General features: G+C 41.3%; 1 long non-coding RNA gene and 1 pseudogene across 3 annotated transcripts in view; both read left to right on the top strand.

Moving 5' to 3' along the window:
* Positions 1-895: 895 nt before the first annotated feature.
* LOC139362571 (zinc finger protein 705A-like) lies at positions 896-5,875 on the top strand (annotated as a pseudogene).
* Positions 5,876-8,459: 2,584 nt separating this feature from the next.
* LOC139362570 (uncharacterized) overlaps positions 8,460-14,055 on the top strand; it is a 38,619-nt gene continuing 33,023 nt past the window's right edge. For 2 of the 3 annotated variants that reach the window (XR_011621713.1, XR_011621712.1), the window contains exon 1: positions 8,760-9,017. This is a non-coding gene — a long non-coding RNA (uncharacterized lncRNA). Of the gene's footprint in view, positions 8,552-8,759; positions 9,018-14,055 lie in introns of those variants that run through there. The other variant, XR_011621714.1, reaches the window with a different exon arrangement.

Below are 14,055 nucleotides of genomic sequence, written 5' to 3'. Positions count from 1 at the left end.
TTGTTTGTTTGTTTGTTTTGTGATACAGAGTCTTGCTCTGTTGCCCTGGCTGGAGTGCAGGGTTAGGATCTCGGCTCACTGTAATTGCCTCCTGGGTTCAAGCAATTCTTCTGCTTCAGCCTCCTGAGTAGCTGGGATTACAGGCAAGCACCACCATGCCCAGCTAATTTGTGTATTTTTAGTAGAAATGGGGTTTCACCATTTCGGCCAGGCTGGTCTCAAACTCCTGACCTCAGGTGATCCACCTGCCTTGGCCTCCCAAAGTGCTGGGATTACAGGTGAGAGCAACTGCACTTGACCGTAAAACAGATTCTTACTTGATTGATTTCCGAGTTCCAAGGGGAAATACAAAAGTTGAATTTGAGAGAAAGTAAAAGTGGAGTAAGGCTTCAGAAGGCTGTGATTGGTGTTGGAGAAACATTGCTAGGGCATAAAGCTGGGATAATAAAATCTGAGAAATCCCACAGTGTTTATCTACAAGTAGAAATCATATTCCACATGTGGGCAGAGTCAGGGATCCCTGTGTTTTAAAATCAGTGAGGGAATTGAATATCTGGACTTGTGTCAATTAACATACAAAACTCAGTGCTTTTGATGTTCTCATTCACAAGATATCTGTGTTCCTTCTTTGTCAGAAACCATCGTCATAGGCTTCCTAATTTTGACCATGGGAAAAGAGGAGAGGCCTCTGCGTGTTTGTGTCTGTTGGTTAGGCTGTGGTGCAGGTGGTGTCACACTTCAGTGAAGGTCTGGCTTTTCATCACAGGTTGGTCTGAAAATTATGTACAAGGCTGGTGTCTCACGTGTTCTTTCCCCAACCTCAGCTTTTCTTAGTGCCTGAAGTGTCTGCAAGTGGAAATCCAGAAGAAGACAGAGAGAAACTGAGTTCTTGACAATGCATTCACTAGTGAGTAGGGGATGCCTCTTTCTACTGAAATTATACCCATATTGCTGGCAAATGGGCAGTTTTCTCCAGTTTGCATGGGTGTTTCATTTTTATTCTTTTGTTTGTTTGTTTTTATGATGCAAAATCCACCCAGCCTGGGTGTTCCAAATGCAATCAGGAGAGTTTCAGATATCTGGCCTCCAATTAAGTTTTCTCAGGACTCTAGGTTGGGTATCATGTGTCAAAGATTCCTAAATTATCAACACAATTTCTAATATTACACTACTTTATTCCAGCCCCTATGCAGGCTATTTACAAAAAAAGACATGAGAGGTCTCATTTATGTATTTGTTTTTCTTCTATCCATCCTATAACCTCATAGGGAAACAATTGACCCATTAACTGTCCCGTTGGCTGAAATAGACTTAGGATTGTGATGCATGCAGGCAATAGAGAAGTGTGAAGAGCAAAAGATCACAGCCCAATAATGAGGCTGATGTTCTAGCAGCTGAGTTCAATAAATCCCGTGTGATAGGCCTTGGGCAAGAGCTGCACAGTGTTGAGGAAAAAGGAGAGTTTGATAAAATATATTTATGCTTTTAAAAACTTTGCAAAAGGACAACTAAAGAGCCATTATTATTCTTATCCCCGTTCGTTTTACCTTTTGTAATTAACCTTTTTGCCTTCAGGTAACTGAAAGTAACATATAAGAAATACAATTACTTAATTATGGTTGCACACTCAGGAGAAGGAATATAGTAGATATAGTACAATTTAGGGTTCTGTGGAAATGCTTTATAAGGGCTGGTTAGAAAAAAACAAAACAGTCAAGAGGCCTTTTTATCCTTGAACAAGCCAAGTGACAAGGTGAAGTTAAAAGAGAGGCAGTGATAACTGATGTTTGGATTGCCCAGAGAAAGTTGAGAACAGGAGGCTTCATATCACAGAAATCATCAGACTAAGACTTCCTCAGTATAGCAGCCTCAGCGGTCTTGTCTTGTGCTGCTGGACTGTCTTTGAGCCTTGTCATGAACACCTGAATTACATAACATTAGAGTGACTCTATGTATGAATTGAATCCTCTATTCTGCGTAAAACTTGTTCAGTTCTGAAGAATGCTGGAATCTGGTTCATTACTTTCTAACTTTTTAATGAATAAGGGACCAATGACCTGTATTTAATAAATATTTGCTAGATAGGAAACATGTTTTCTATTACTTCTTTAGATTATTCAAAGCACATAACAGGTCTTTTAACCATTTGATTGGTGAGAAACCTGTGGTTTATCTAGAGAAATAATTCATTTAATCATGGTCATGTTTAAAAAGTAGTAAATCATGGTTATTTGCCTTGTGACAAATCTGTAATTTACTTGAAATTCATGGTAAATTTGTTTTATTTATGAAGGTTCAAGCGAAATTTTATAATCAGTTATGTACAGGTGATTAACACATTACTGAAAAATATCTGGGCTATATTATGCTACATCTCATGCGATATTTCTTCGTAGTAAAGTTTAATGGATTAAGAGTGGGTATGTCTCTGTGAGTGAATCTGAAAGGCAGATATCAGCTTAGTATTGAGAATGAACTGGCTGGAACCTAAAACACTGAGTGTTCTGCATACCCAGCTCCTACCTATGTCATCTCAGCCTTCTTCCTCTGGACATTATAAGGGATTCTCTGTCTAAACTAAAATGTCTGTGATGTTTTAGAACAAAGTGACTTTTGAAGATGTAGCTATTGACTTCACCCAGGAAGAGTGGGCCATGATGGACACATCCAAGAGAAAGCTGTCCAGAGATGTAATGCTGGAAAACGTCAGTCACCTGGTGTCCTTCGGTGAGTCCCTCAACATTCACATACGTATGTAGACACACATTGACTCATTCATTCAGTAAGTGTTGGAACAGCTTCCCCATATCTCATTCTAATCTCTTCTCTGATTCTCTCACAGATCTTATCTGAAAAAAGTTCGAGCTCTCTAAATCTGTCTGAAAGAAATATCTTTATTTTATTTTATTTTATTTTGTTTTATTTAGTTTGTCACTCAATTAGAATGTAATCTTGACAAGGATTTCATGGTTTCGTTGGTACTCAGTCTCTAATACTCAGAACAGACCTGGGAACTTAATGAATATTTTCAATGTATTTAATTAAATATTTTCTAAGTAACTCTTCTGCTTTAGTCGCTATGCTTAGGCTGAGACCAATTAGTGAAAACAATAGCAATATCTTTTCTGTATAGAACACCAATTATTTTTGTAAATCGAATGTTTTTTTTTTTGTTCTGCACGAGAATAATAATAAACATACTGTGCAGAGATTTAATTAATCTCTTTCTGAAAAGACTGTGTATTATGCATTGTGTCTTGGAACTTAGGCATGGACTCAGCATTGATAGGTCCTGACTGTTTTGAACTTCCTTTTCCTGATGGATCTTTTGTTTGGATTTATTTTCTAGTCTCATGTTGGGTCAGAAAAATCCTGGGGAGTTTTCTGTGTTCTAGGTCTTGTGGCCTGAGCTGACCTTCACTGTTTTTATTCTTCCTTGACAGCTTGCCTTACAGTTGGTGATAATGCACATTTATTGACAGTGAACTCAAAACACACGTATTGTTTCCACTAACAGGGTACCGGATAAGCAAATCCTATATAACTTTGCAGCTGGAGCAAGGAAAAGAGCTCTGGCGGGAAGGAAGAGAATTTCTCCAAGGCCAGAATCTGGGTAAGCAACAGGGTCCTGTGCTCTAATAGGAGGAGGTGCTTTGTCAATGAATAATATCAGTCAAATATTAATTAGCGGTTTTATTAAATGAGTGGTAATTTCTAAAATGTAGGTTAAGTTACTGGAGCAGAATTCCTTAGATGTTATTATCATTTTGTTCATATGTCAGATGCTACTCTTGTGTCCTCTTGCCTTTTCTTTTACTTTCGGGAAAAGGAAAATTCATGTACTTGCTGGGGTTAAACTGTCACATGCTGACTCTTTTCCTGATACCCCTGTGAAGACTATCCGTCTATTTACCTGCCTGATATCTCATCTCCATTTTAACTCTTTTCACGTTTTAATTTTAAAACTCTTTTCTAATTGCTGACGCTGTACAATCTCTTTCTTCTATTGAAGAATTTTCTTCATTTGAGACATTTGCCACATCTAAGTGTCAATTTTTGAAAAAAGTAAATGGGCCTTGGGGTTTTTCAAACAATTTTATTACCATAATATCAAAGTAACAATTTATTTTTCAATTATTTCAGACAAGGAAAGTGCCCTTAAGAAAAAACACACAATATCCATGCATCCTATCAGAAAAGATGCATCCACCGGTATGACAATGGTGAGTTTTATAGCTGTGTACACCAGTCATCTAAGTTAAAGATCTGGTAATGAATTAAGTTAGTAAAGACGCACAGTCACCTGAGTGTAATTAGGCTGGCATTAAGTGCTTTCTAAGCAAAAAACAATTTGATAGTTTGAATTCAGTGAAAAAAGTGACCTGTGTTCTAAACTATAACATGAGATCTTTAAAATAGAACAAGTGCATTTACATTGCTCATGCTCAGACTTTGAAAGATATTGATATCATCACAATTAGTGGAATAACTCTGCAGTTGGGATCTTACAAAAGAGAAAATATCTGTGTTTACAGATCATGTGTATGCAAGTGTTAATCGAGAAAAATGATGAGACAAGTCCCAATAATTTTAAGAGATTTCTTTGCCAGAGTTAAGGACATACACCTGGGGGACAGGTGTATACCTTTCTCCAAAGATGATTTTCTCTAAATTTAAAGGGGGAAAGGATGGGATATTGAGAAGTATACAATTTTCATGTAAAAGGTGGGTAGAAAAAATAGTAATTCATCCATTTTTCTGGCTCAGTGAATCTGGATTTTTTACATAAGATGACATAAACAAATGAGGCAGAGGAATAATGCAGGAGAGCTGCATTTTATATAAGACAATATAGGCAAAATGGGGCAGGGAAACAATCGGATATGCATTTGTGTCTGGTGAACTGGTGATGACTAAGCCTGTAAAGACAAGCTATCAGTTTGCATTGCCATGGTGTAATTGTAACAGCTCATGAGGAATTTCCTTGTGGGCAAAATATGGGGGAGGCGTGTAGCTTTTCATCTTGTAGCCATATTATTTAGGAACCAGAACGGGGAGGCAGGTTTGTGTGACCCTGTTCCCAGCTTGATTTTTCCCTTTGGTTCAATGAGTTTGCGGTGCCAAAATTTAATTTCCTTTCACAAGTAACATTGGAAAGATTTCAACTGGGCTCTACCACTGAATGGTTGGTCTAGGATTCAAAGTTGGTGAAATGAATGTATAGATGTATGTTGGTAAATCATTAAGAGCTTTTAATCTTTGTCCCTAAAGGAGAATTCTCTCATTCTGGAGGATCCCTTTGAATGTAATGATTTGGGAGAAGATTGCACTCACAGTTCCACAATGACTCAGTGTTTGTTAACTCAGAGTGGAAAGAAACCCTATATCAGCAAACAGTGTGGAAAATCCCTCAGTAATCAGTTGTCCCCCAAACCACATAAACAAATTCATACTAAAGGTAAATTATATCAAAGTAATATATGTGAAAAGGCCTATACTAATTGCTTTCACCTTAGACGGCACAAGACGACTCACACTGGAGAGAGGCCATATGCATGTCATCTATGTGGAAAATCCTTCACTCTGTGTTCTCACCTTAGAAGACATGAGAAAACTCACATGGGAGAGAGGCTGTATAAGTGTCATCAGTGTGGGAAAGGCTTTATTCAATCCTTTAACCTTCGAAGACGTGAGAACTCACCTTGGATAAAAGCGTTATGAATGTGATAAAAGTGGGAAAGTCTTTAGTCAAAGCTCTGGCTTTAGAGGACACGCAAGAATTCACACTGAAGAGAAATCACATGCTTGTCTTCTATGTGGGAAAGCCTTTAGTCTATCTTCTGACCTTAGATGATATGACAGAACATGCACTGGAGAAAAGCCCTATGAATGCCATTTATGTGGGAAAGCCTTCAGTCAGTGTACTAATCTTAAATAACATCAGAAAATTCACCCTGGAGAGAAAATTACAAATGTCTTCAGAACATATTCTGACTTTAGATGACATGGTGTTAGGAATGACGAATGTAAGGAATATGGAAGAGACTTCAGCCGTAGTTGTAACATCTAAACATGCCAAAGGACTCATATTTTGAAGAATTACTATAATCAACATGGACGTTACTTCAGTTACCTTTATTCTTCAGTCCACATCAATAAATTCATATGGAAGAGAAATTGTACGACATGTATGTACCAAAGACCTGTTAGTGATCTGATCATAAATGACATGAGAGAGCTGAAACTGTCAACATAATAAACTAAAAGTCTTCAGCAACAGTTTTAATAACTTAAAATATGTGGGACTTTCAGGTAGAGAATCTCTAGCTCTGCGTTCAGTGTGAAAATGTTTTTAGGTGCAATTTGTTGTCAAATAACGTAAGAAAACTTTACTTGGATGAACCCTTTATTTGTATTTTCTGTGAATAAACATTCAGCCAAGCACTAGGCTTGATGTTCACAAGAAAACACAGTGATAAAATGCTGCTAAAATGGAAAATAAGAGAGGAAATCCTTTATAAGCTAAATAAGAAGGGAAAGTCTTTCCAAGGGCAATGAATTCTCTTGGAATACCAAACACTTCTTACTGGAGAAGTTATGCCTTGAAAAATCATGAGAAATCCTTTCTTCACAGAGAAACGCTTGTGGCACATGTGAGATTTCACACTGGACAAAACACGGTTAGCATCTCGAAAGGAGAAGATTCTTTAGTGGTAATTCATTTCTTAGTTGACGTTAAGTTTCTCACATTGAGGAGCTATCAAACTTGAAAATCACTGTGGAGAAACCTGATAGATTTCTCATCAGAAAAGTGAGTCAAGAAGATGGACCTCTAGAAAAAACTCTTAACACATAGTTTAGCAAAATAATTCAGAAATTTGAGAAAATATCTACTCATAAAAATGCAGCACATAAATGTATAATAGCAAAGTGACCTGGGCATAAATTGAATGCAGAATTATATAAGAAATCTCATTAAACATTTCCAAAAGATCAATACTTACAAATATTCAAAGAATACAATCGGTTGTTGAAAAAACTTAGTGTGTTGGTGAAGTCCTTCTTTCATTTATGCAGCCCTAACAAATCGATTTGTGTCTGCACTCCTTGGCTTATGGGTCGAGATTCTACCCCAACTTCTGAGTCTCCCCAGTCTTCAATGGCTCTTTCCTCACAGCTCACCTCCCTTTACTTCAATGTCCACTAAAATCACTTGTTTCCATCCAACCCTGGAACTGACACATCAGGGATCTTCAGCCCCACTTGCCAGATTTCTCAGTGTGTCATTGCATAGATTTAGCAAGGAAACGGAGGCTGGATCAAAGACACCTAGTATATGCATTTGGGTGTCCCCAGTCCTTGCCTCTGTCTCTGAGTAGTTACCTGGGATCAGAGAATAAGGCAGCCCTGCTCTTCTATTCCTCAGAAATCTCTTGAAATTTTGTCCCTGAAGCCTCTCTAAGTGGAGGTAGCAGTTCATCTCATGACACCCCAGAGTTTACTCAGGTAAGTCCTGAGTTATTACACAGAGACAGACACAGCTGTGTTCCTGTTACTTCTGTCCAGAAGATAAAACACCAGCACGATAAAACAGCCGAACCTGTCAGCCGCCATGCAAGCCTTTCCTATGTTTGATTCAATGTACTTTTCCAAAAGCAAAATGAAAGTTCTCACAGATGGGACCTCCTCTGCCTTGTCCTCAGAATTGGAAAATGTATTGTCCATCAAGGAGCCTCAGTACTGAACCTAAAACTCAAGAGAAAACGTTTCCTGAATAATAAGTGGGATGATGACTTGATATTTTGCAAAACAGGCACAATCTTAATACGATAGGCCTTACTAAGGCTAAATGGCCTTATCCATGGTTGAAATTGACAGATCATTACATTAAAAACTCTCCACAAGTGATTGATTTTACTCAGCAGCCAGGGTTTATGTCAAGTGTGAGGATAACGAGCAAGAAATTCGAGCCCTTGGCAAACTGGTTGGAGAGGCAAGGATTGTGTCCAGGTAGAGCTCACAACATTATTTATTGTTTAATCTATTTAATTAAATATGTAATTTACCCTCAAACTGTGGCTGACATTATATGTAGTCCTGAGCCACATGAAGATGTACTATTCGTGCTGTGAAATTCTACGGGATTTGACAAATGCATGGTAGCAGATCTCCAGCATTAAAGCATAACACAGAATGCTTCTCTTATTCAAGCTCTTCTTCCCTTCACATAGAGGGAATCAATCGACTTTTGTATACTAACTTTCGAATTTGTTTCTTTATTCCCATCTTATTTAATTAAAACACAAGATATCGTACTCAATTTCCATTTGATCTTCCAAAAAAAAAAGGTACTGAATAATCCATACCTGAATTTCAGTGATTCAGACTCAGGTCCACCGCTAAGCAGTAAAAGCCAAACGTCCTGTGCTGCCACCTCATGGCCGGCAGAGGGCAATGAAACCCATCGTTCCGGCCATGCAAGGCTCATGTGAGGTCTGCTTCCCGCGGCGAGCTGGGTCTCCTGGGAGGACCTGAGTTTTCTTTACCCAGGGTGAGGGAGGCGCCGCCGCCCTGGCTTTGGGGCTGGGGCCTCCGGGGAGGTTCCGGGTGGGGGCGTAGAAGAGGCCACTCTTTTTGCAAGGCCCAAGATGGCAGGCCCTGCGCAGATCGCGTTGTTCCGCGCCCTCAGGGCGTCAGTATCCCGTTGGGGCCGGATGCCCCCACTGGGCCCGGAGCTTCCTTGGCCCTGCCCTAGCAGAGCCGCGCTGAGGCTGAGGTGGCGCGGGGGGCACGGGCTCCGCGAGGAACGGCGGCAGCGAGGGCTGGAGGACCCGGGCTCCGGGGCTCCCGGGCTCCCGGGTGTCTGGCCTGGGTGGGACTGACCCCATCCAGGGACTGGGACTCCCGGGTTCTGGTGCGCGTGGATCCTGGGCAGGCTCAGGACCAAGTCCCTCTCCTTCCACCAAGGAGCGCCCAGAGGCCGGCGAGAGCTCCAGGTTCACCTCCTCCTCCTTCAGGTGTTTACTTTTCCTTTATTTCTGTAAGGCCAGAAATTGGCGCCATCCTTCACATCGGTGAATCGGGACCCTAACATCCATTACCTCAGGTTTATTGTTATTGCCATTAACAGTGTTGGTGGCATTATCACTAAGATCATCATTGTTGTTATTGTCATCCATGATTATTAGCAGGTGTGTTCATCATTTCGTCTCACTATGCATTTTTTTTTTTTTTTTTTTTTTTTTTTTTGGTGATTGGTTTTGTATGACGTTGAATTGAACTTCTCTAATCTTGACTAGTGTTGTCAGATTCCTGAAGAGCATTCCGGAGGACAACTCCTGCCTTTAGTGCAGCCGCAGAATTTCGTGGGCACAGGAGAGCACCTAGAATATTCCCCTTTCATTGCACAGCGGCTTTGGGAAATGGTGGCTGCCTGGCTCTGAGATGAGGTGGAAAAGACCGGACACTGGGGCAAGTGATAACACCTCCACTGGTGTTTTTATGAAGCCAAGTGCACTGTCTCCCACGTAGACTTAGAATAAAATCTGATGGCTCTAAAAGGCCATGTTTGCCCTTCCTGGACTTCCTGGGAGCCTTTAAACCTTGTGTGGTTCCTAGAGTGGCTAAGTTGCCATATCTGTGCCTCGTATGGCAGCACCAGTCTTTTCTGGGCCAACAAGGGCACTTAGAATGTTTCCAGAAGCTCAGGCATGCTGTCTCAGTTCCTCCCTTCTGTTCAATGGCAATTCACTGGGCCCCTGGCTGACATAGAACATCCTGCAAAGGGGTGGGCTTGGGTGACTTCCTGGCCAACCTTTCCAGGCAGTTATCTTTGAAAAACTTGAAGAGACTCACAGAGGCCATTCACTGGTATTTCATGACTGCAAGTGGGGTTTCTGGTTCCTTGAGTTTACTTAGAATATTTGAATGGCGCTGAATGGCCAAGAAACCCTCCCTGGTCTTGGAAGCTGCCAAAAGCTATTACTGGGACTTGGAAGAGTCTTTAAAATTTTTCCAGGTACAGCTGAGAATAGGAAACTTTTCCAGGTCCAGCCCAACCAGCTCAGGTCGAGTCCTGAAAAACTGGTGGGTATTGGGGGAGCTCATCTTATGAAAGAGCAATTGGTGGCAAAGCTGGGTCTCCAGGACAGCTGTGTGTGTATATGTCTGCAGAGCATGCCTTGTAGTCATCTTTAGTAACTGAACACCATTTGTGAATGGATAAACTATATTCCTTGCTGTACAATAATGAAGAATCCATATTAATGGTAGTAATAAAAATATTGATGAAAATTAACAGGAATGATGATCATCATCATACTAGTACTAGTGGTTATAATACTGATAATAATACTAACCCTATGGGCTTGGGACATACAAGTTTTCCCTAAGTGGATAATAGGCATAAATAGTTGGTGGTGTAGGGTTATTTCAAGTCCCAGAAAGCAAGGATGAACATCTAGAACGAGAAGAAAAGCAATCTGGAGGTTGGCATGTGCACACCTGGGGACTCCTGTGTTAACTTCTGGTGTTTCAGCCTAAGAGGGAATGCTAATATAACCCTGGTCCTGCAACACCATCCTGACCAACACCTACCAGCTTTCAGGAGATAAGATAGCTGGCTGATGGGGCAGGGATCCAGAGAAGGTACGTGTCCAGACCCGTACATGTTGCCCAGTGGCAGAGTTCATGACAAGCAATAAACCCCAGGACAATGTCATTCCCAGCCACCTGGCTGTCATCTGCTCTTTCACGGCCCCTCTCTACTGGTACCTCTAGGCACTGGCATGTCCTCCAGAGGCTGTAGGAGGGCATCATACTCAGTACTCTGCCACCTGCAGGAGGCAAGAAAGATAGAAAGAGCTAAATACCATGGCTTCTGGATTCTTTTTGGTGGGCATGGCATATTTTGCATTTGCTTTAATAATGGTGGAACCCAGTCAGTGGTTTGCAATACAGCTCTGGATGACTCTGAACACCTGTAGAGATTTTGACAATTTCCAGGAGGTCATAAGTTCTTGGAGGACTTTTTCATGAGTTCTTTGACTGAAAAGGTGGTTCAAAGAACTACTGTACTGACTTAGAAAATGTTGCAGAGGCTGGGCGCGGTGGCTCATGCCTGTAATACCAGCACTTTGGGAGGCTGAGGTGGGCAGATCTCGAGGTCAGGAGTTTGAGACCAGCCTGAAACCCCGTCTCTACTAAAAATACAAAAATTAGGTGGGCGTGGTGGCATGCACCTGTAACCCAGCTACTCAGGAGGCTGAGGCGGGAGAATCGCTTGAACCTGGGAGTCGGAGGTTGCAGTGAGCCAAGATTGTGCCACTGGACTCCAGCCTGGGTGACAGTGTGAGACTCTATCGCAAAAAAAAAAAAAAAAAAAAAAAAGAAGAAGAAGAAGAAAAAGAAAATGTTCCAGAGACTCTGGTGAACAGGTGGTCCCTCTCCTGCCACTCCAGGTAAAGGTTTCTTGACCACAAACCTGATTTAGCAGTATCCCTTCATCTTAAGTGGGTAACAGAAAGCCATTCACGACCTATCCAAGCATGGAGGGGGAATTTGACTTAGAAAACTTTTAGGTGGACTAGTTGGTGAAAGAAAGTGCATTCTAGGGCTCACAGGCCTACACATAGAGTTGCTAGCACATAAAGCATATGTATGAATTCTTTCTGAGCCCATGGCAAGACCAGGGTGCACTTCATCCATCTCCTATACTGGTATGAATAGGTACTTGCCCATAGGTACTTGCCCAAAAAATAAAAGAATAACTCAGGAAGCCTATTCTTCTACAGGACACCAGAGTAGGAGTCTTGGGGTTGCTGTGGTATGTATGTTTTAAAGTTGTCTTTTAATCATCTTCAGCAAAAACAGTCTTCAGAACATAAAAAAAAATATTCAACATTGCATAATAACTACCACAAATATATCCATGATAAAGAACTGTACCCACATAATAATAACATTAATAACAATCACAATGGTGATGATATAAATGTCATTTTAATGAAGAGAATAATAAAAAAGCAGATATTTAAGAGCATATTCCTGTAAGCCTGTGACATTGTTCCCATATGAGCCCTCATGTTATTGATTACAGGGAGAGGCTTGGGGCTGCATCTTGAAATATCTTCTGTGATGGCAAAGAAGAGTGGCAGTAGGGAGAATAATTCTGAGCCACATGAGGGCTTGGGCAAAAGTGAGATGCCTGTGCCACGTGGAAATACATTACAAATGGACTATGGAAAAGGGTCTGGCCAGAGTCCTGCCTGACGCAGGTCATACAAAAGCTTTCAGTAGTTCACCCCAAGAAATGGCTGGTCCAGGCTGTAGATGAGAAGCACTAGGCAGACAGATCCACACCTGCTTCCTGAGTCTCAGAAGTCTGGTGTGCATCGAACATTAAGCCCCCAAGCCTACTGAGACTTCACCTCCTGGCTGGTCTTCTACCATCTGATTCTTGAGCCCCATCACGTAAGTGCCATCTCCATACTGGAATTGCTGACAATGTCTGATGGAGGGTTTCACCCTGGGTACTCAGTACCAGCAATGGATGAAATACCAGAAGGGAGGCTCCAGGGCTTCCATAGAAGACACATTCTAAAGTTGCTTGGGTGATCAAATGATCATCTCATAGATTTTCAGCAGAACTGCAGCATTTTGTGAATACCTGAGTGAATGCAGAAAGTATCCAGACGCATGGGCATTCTAGGAAGCTCTCTGTGTAAATCAAATACAAGGAATATGTACTTCTGGGCTCAAAAGCTAACTTAGAAAATAAAAAAAGTGAGATGCTGGCAGAAGGCAAATAACCCCACTTCAGTTCCTGAGAGAAAAATGGTTCTGTAACCTCTGAGTTTATTTAGAAAATGTTTGGAGCCTCAGGAAGACCAAGTATATCATTCCTGATGTTTCCAGGGCAGATTGGACTCCTTAGGCCTCTGGGATTATTCTAAGTCCTCTCACGTTTCCATGGGAGACTGTAACTCTACTCCTAGAGCTCACACCACCCCCAAGCAAGCTCATTGTTTTCTAAATATTCCAGGGAAGTCCATCCAAGGTATGCCTGTATTGGTGAGTTTCACCTTGGACTGGCAGGAGAACTCTGAGAATGATACATCCTGACTTCACTTGATAAAGGTAGGGGAGCCAAGAAGTCCAGATTTGGAGAGCACTTGAAACACCAGATGGCAGAAGGACAGTAAGGAGGTGAAGTCAGCTATGGAGTTGGAGCTTCATGTTTACTGCATGTAGGATTCTGAGTTCCAGAACTGATGGGCTGGTGGGGATCAGATACATGTCTTCTTTGCAGGGAGCCAAGCCAAACCAGCCATCTGGTTGCACTACTGAAAGCTTTTGTGTGCCCAGTGGTAGGCAAGACACAAGCCAAACTCTCTTCACCTCTGGCTGGTAGTCCTTGACTAGAAAGGTTTGCACACAAGTGGTCCTATTAGCCCATGCTCTCCTGTGGCTTGCTTTCCTTTCACCTCCTGTTTCTCATGTTTGCCGTCATGGAACACATTTCATAGTGAAATTCTTTGACTCTGACTCCAGATTAAACAAGGAGGACCCAATTTGTGAACTTTTCATATATTTAGGAGAATCTCCACATTGATTTTTGTATCCTTATGTTCATATTGTCACCAGTATTAAAATTCTTACTATTTAGGTCATTGCGTTCATTATCATAATTATTAATTATTTTTCATTTATCATTTATTTTTATTGGTTAATTTTTGTGGCAGCTGTTGCATAACAATCACTAGAGTTTCTCTATTCATGAAAGATGTCCACGTTAATGGAGGGAACTAGGAGTGTTACTTTACAGGTATGTAAACACAGATAATCTTGGCTGAACTGTGGCTATATTGTCTGGTGTCCCTTTGAAGGTGAAGCCTCTTGTGTTATTCTAAGTGACTTCTGGAGACAGAAACTGTCTCATAATTGCAGGGACGACTTGAGAAGGCATCCTGAGCCTATGCAGAAATGCAGAAACACTTCCATGATCTACGCAACCTGTGTGAAGGCCTGAAATCCAACGCAAAGCTGTCCAACAAA

The sequence above is a fragment of the Macaca nemestrina genome, chromosome 4 (assembly GCF_043159975.1).
Source record: "Macaca nemestrina isolate mMacNem1 chromosome 4, mMacNem.hap1, whole genome shotgun sequence".
In the NCBI taxonomy this organism is placed as follows: Eukaryota; Metazoa; Chordata; class Mammalia; order Primates; family Cercopithecidae; genus Macaca; species Macaca nemestrina.
Note: the sequence above shows the minus strand (reverse complement) of the source record. Positions and strands in the feature narration are given on the sequence as shown.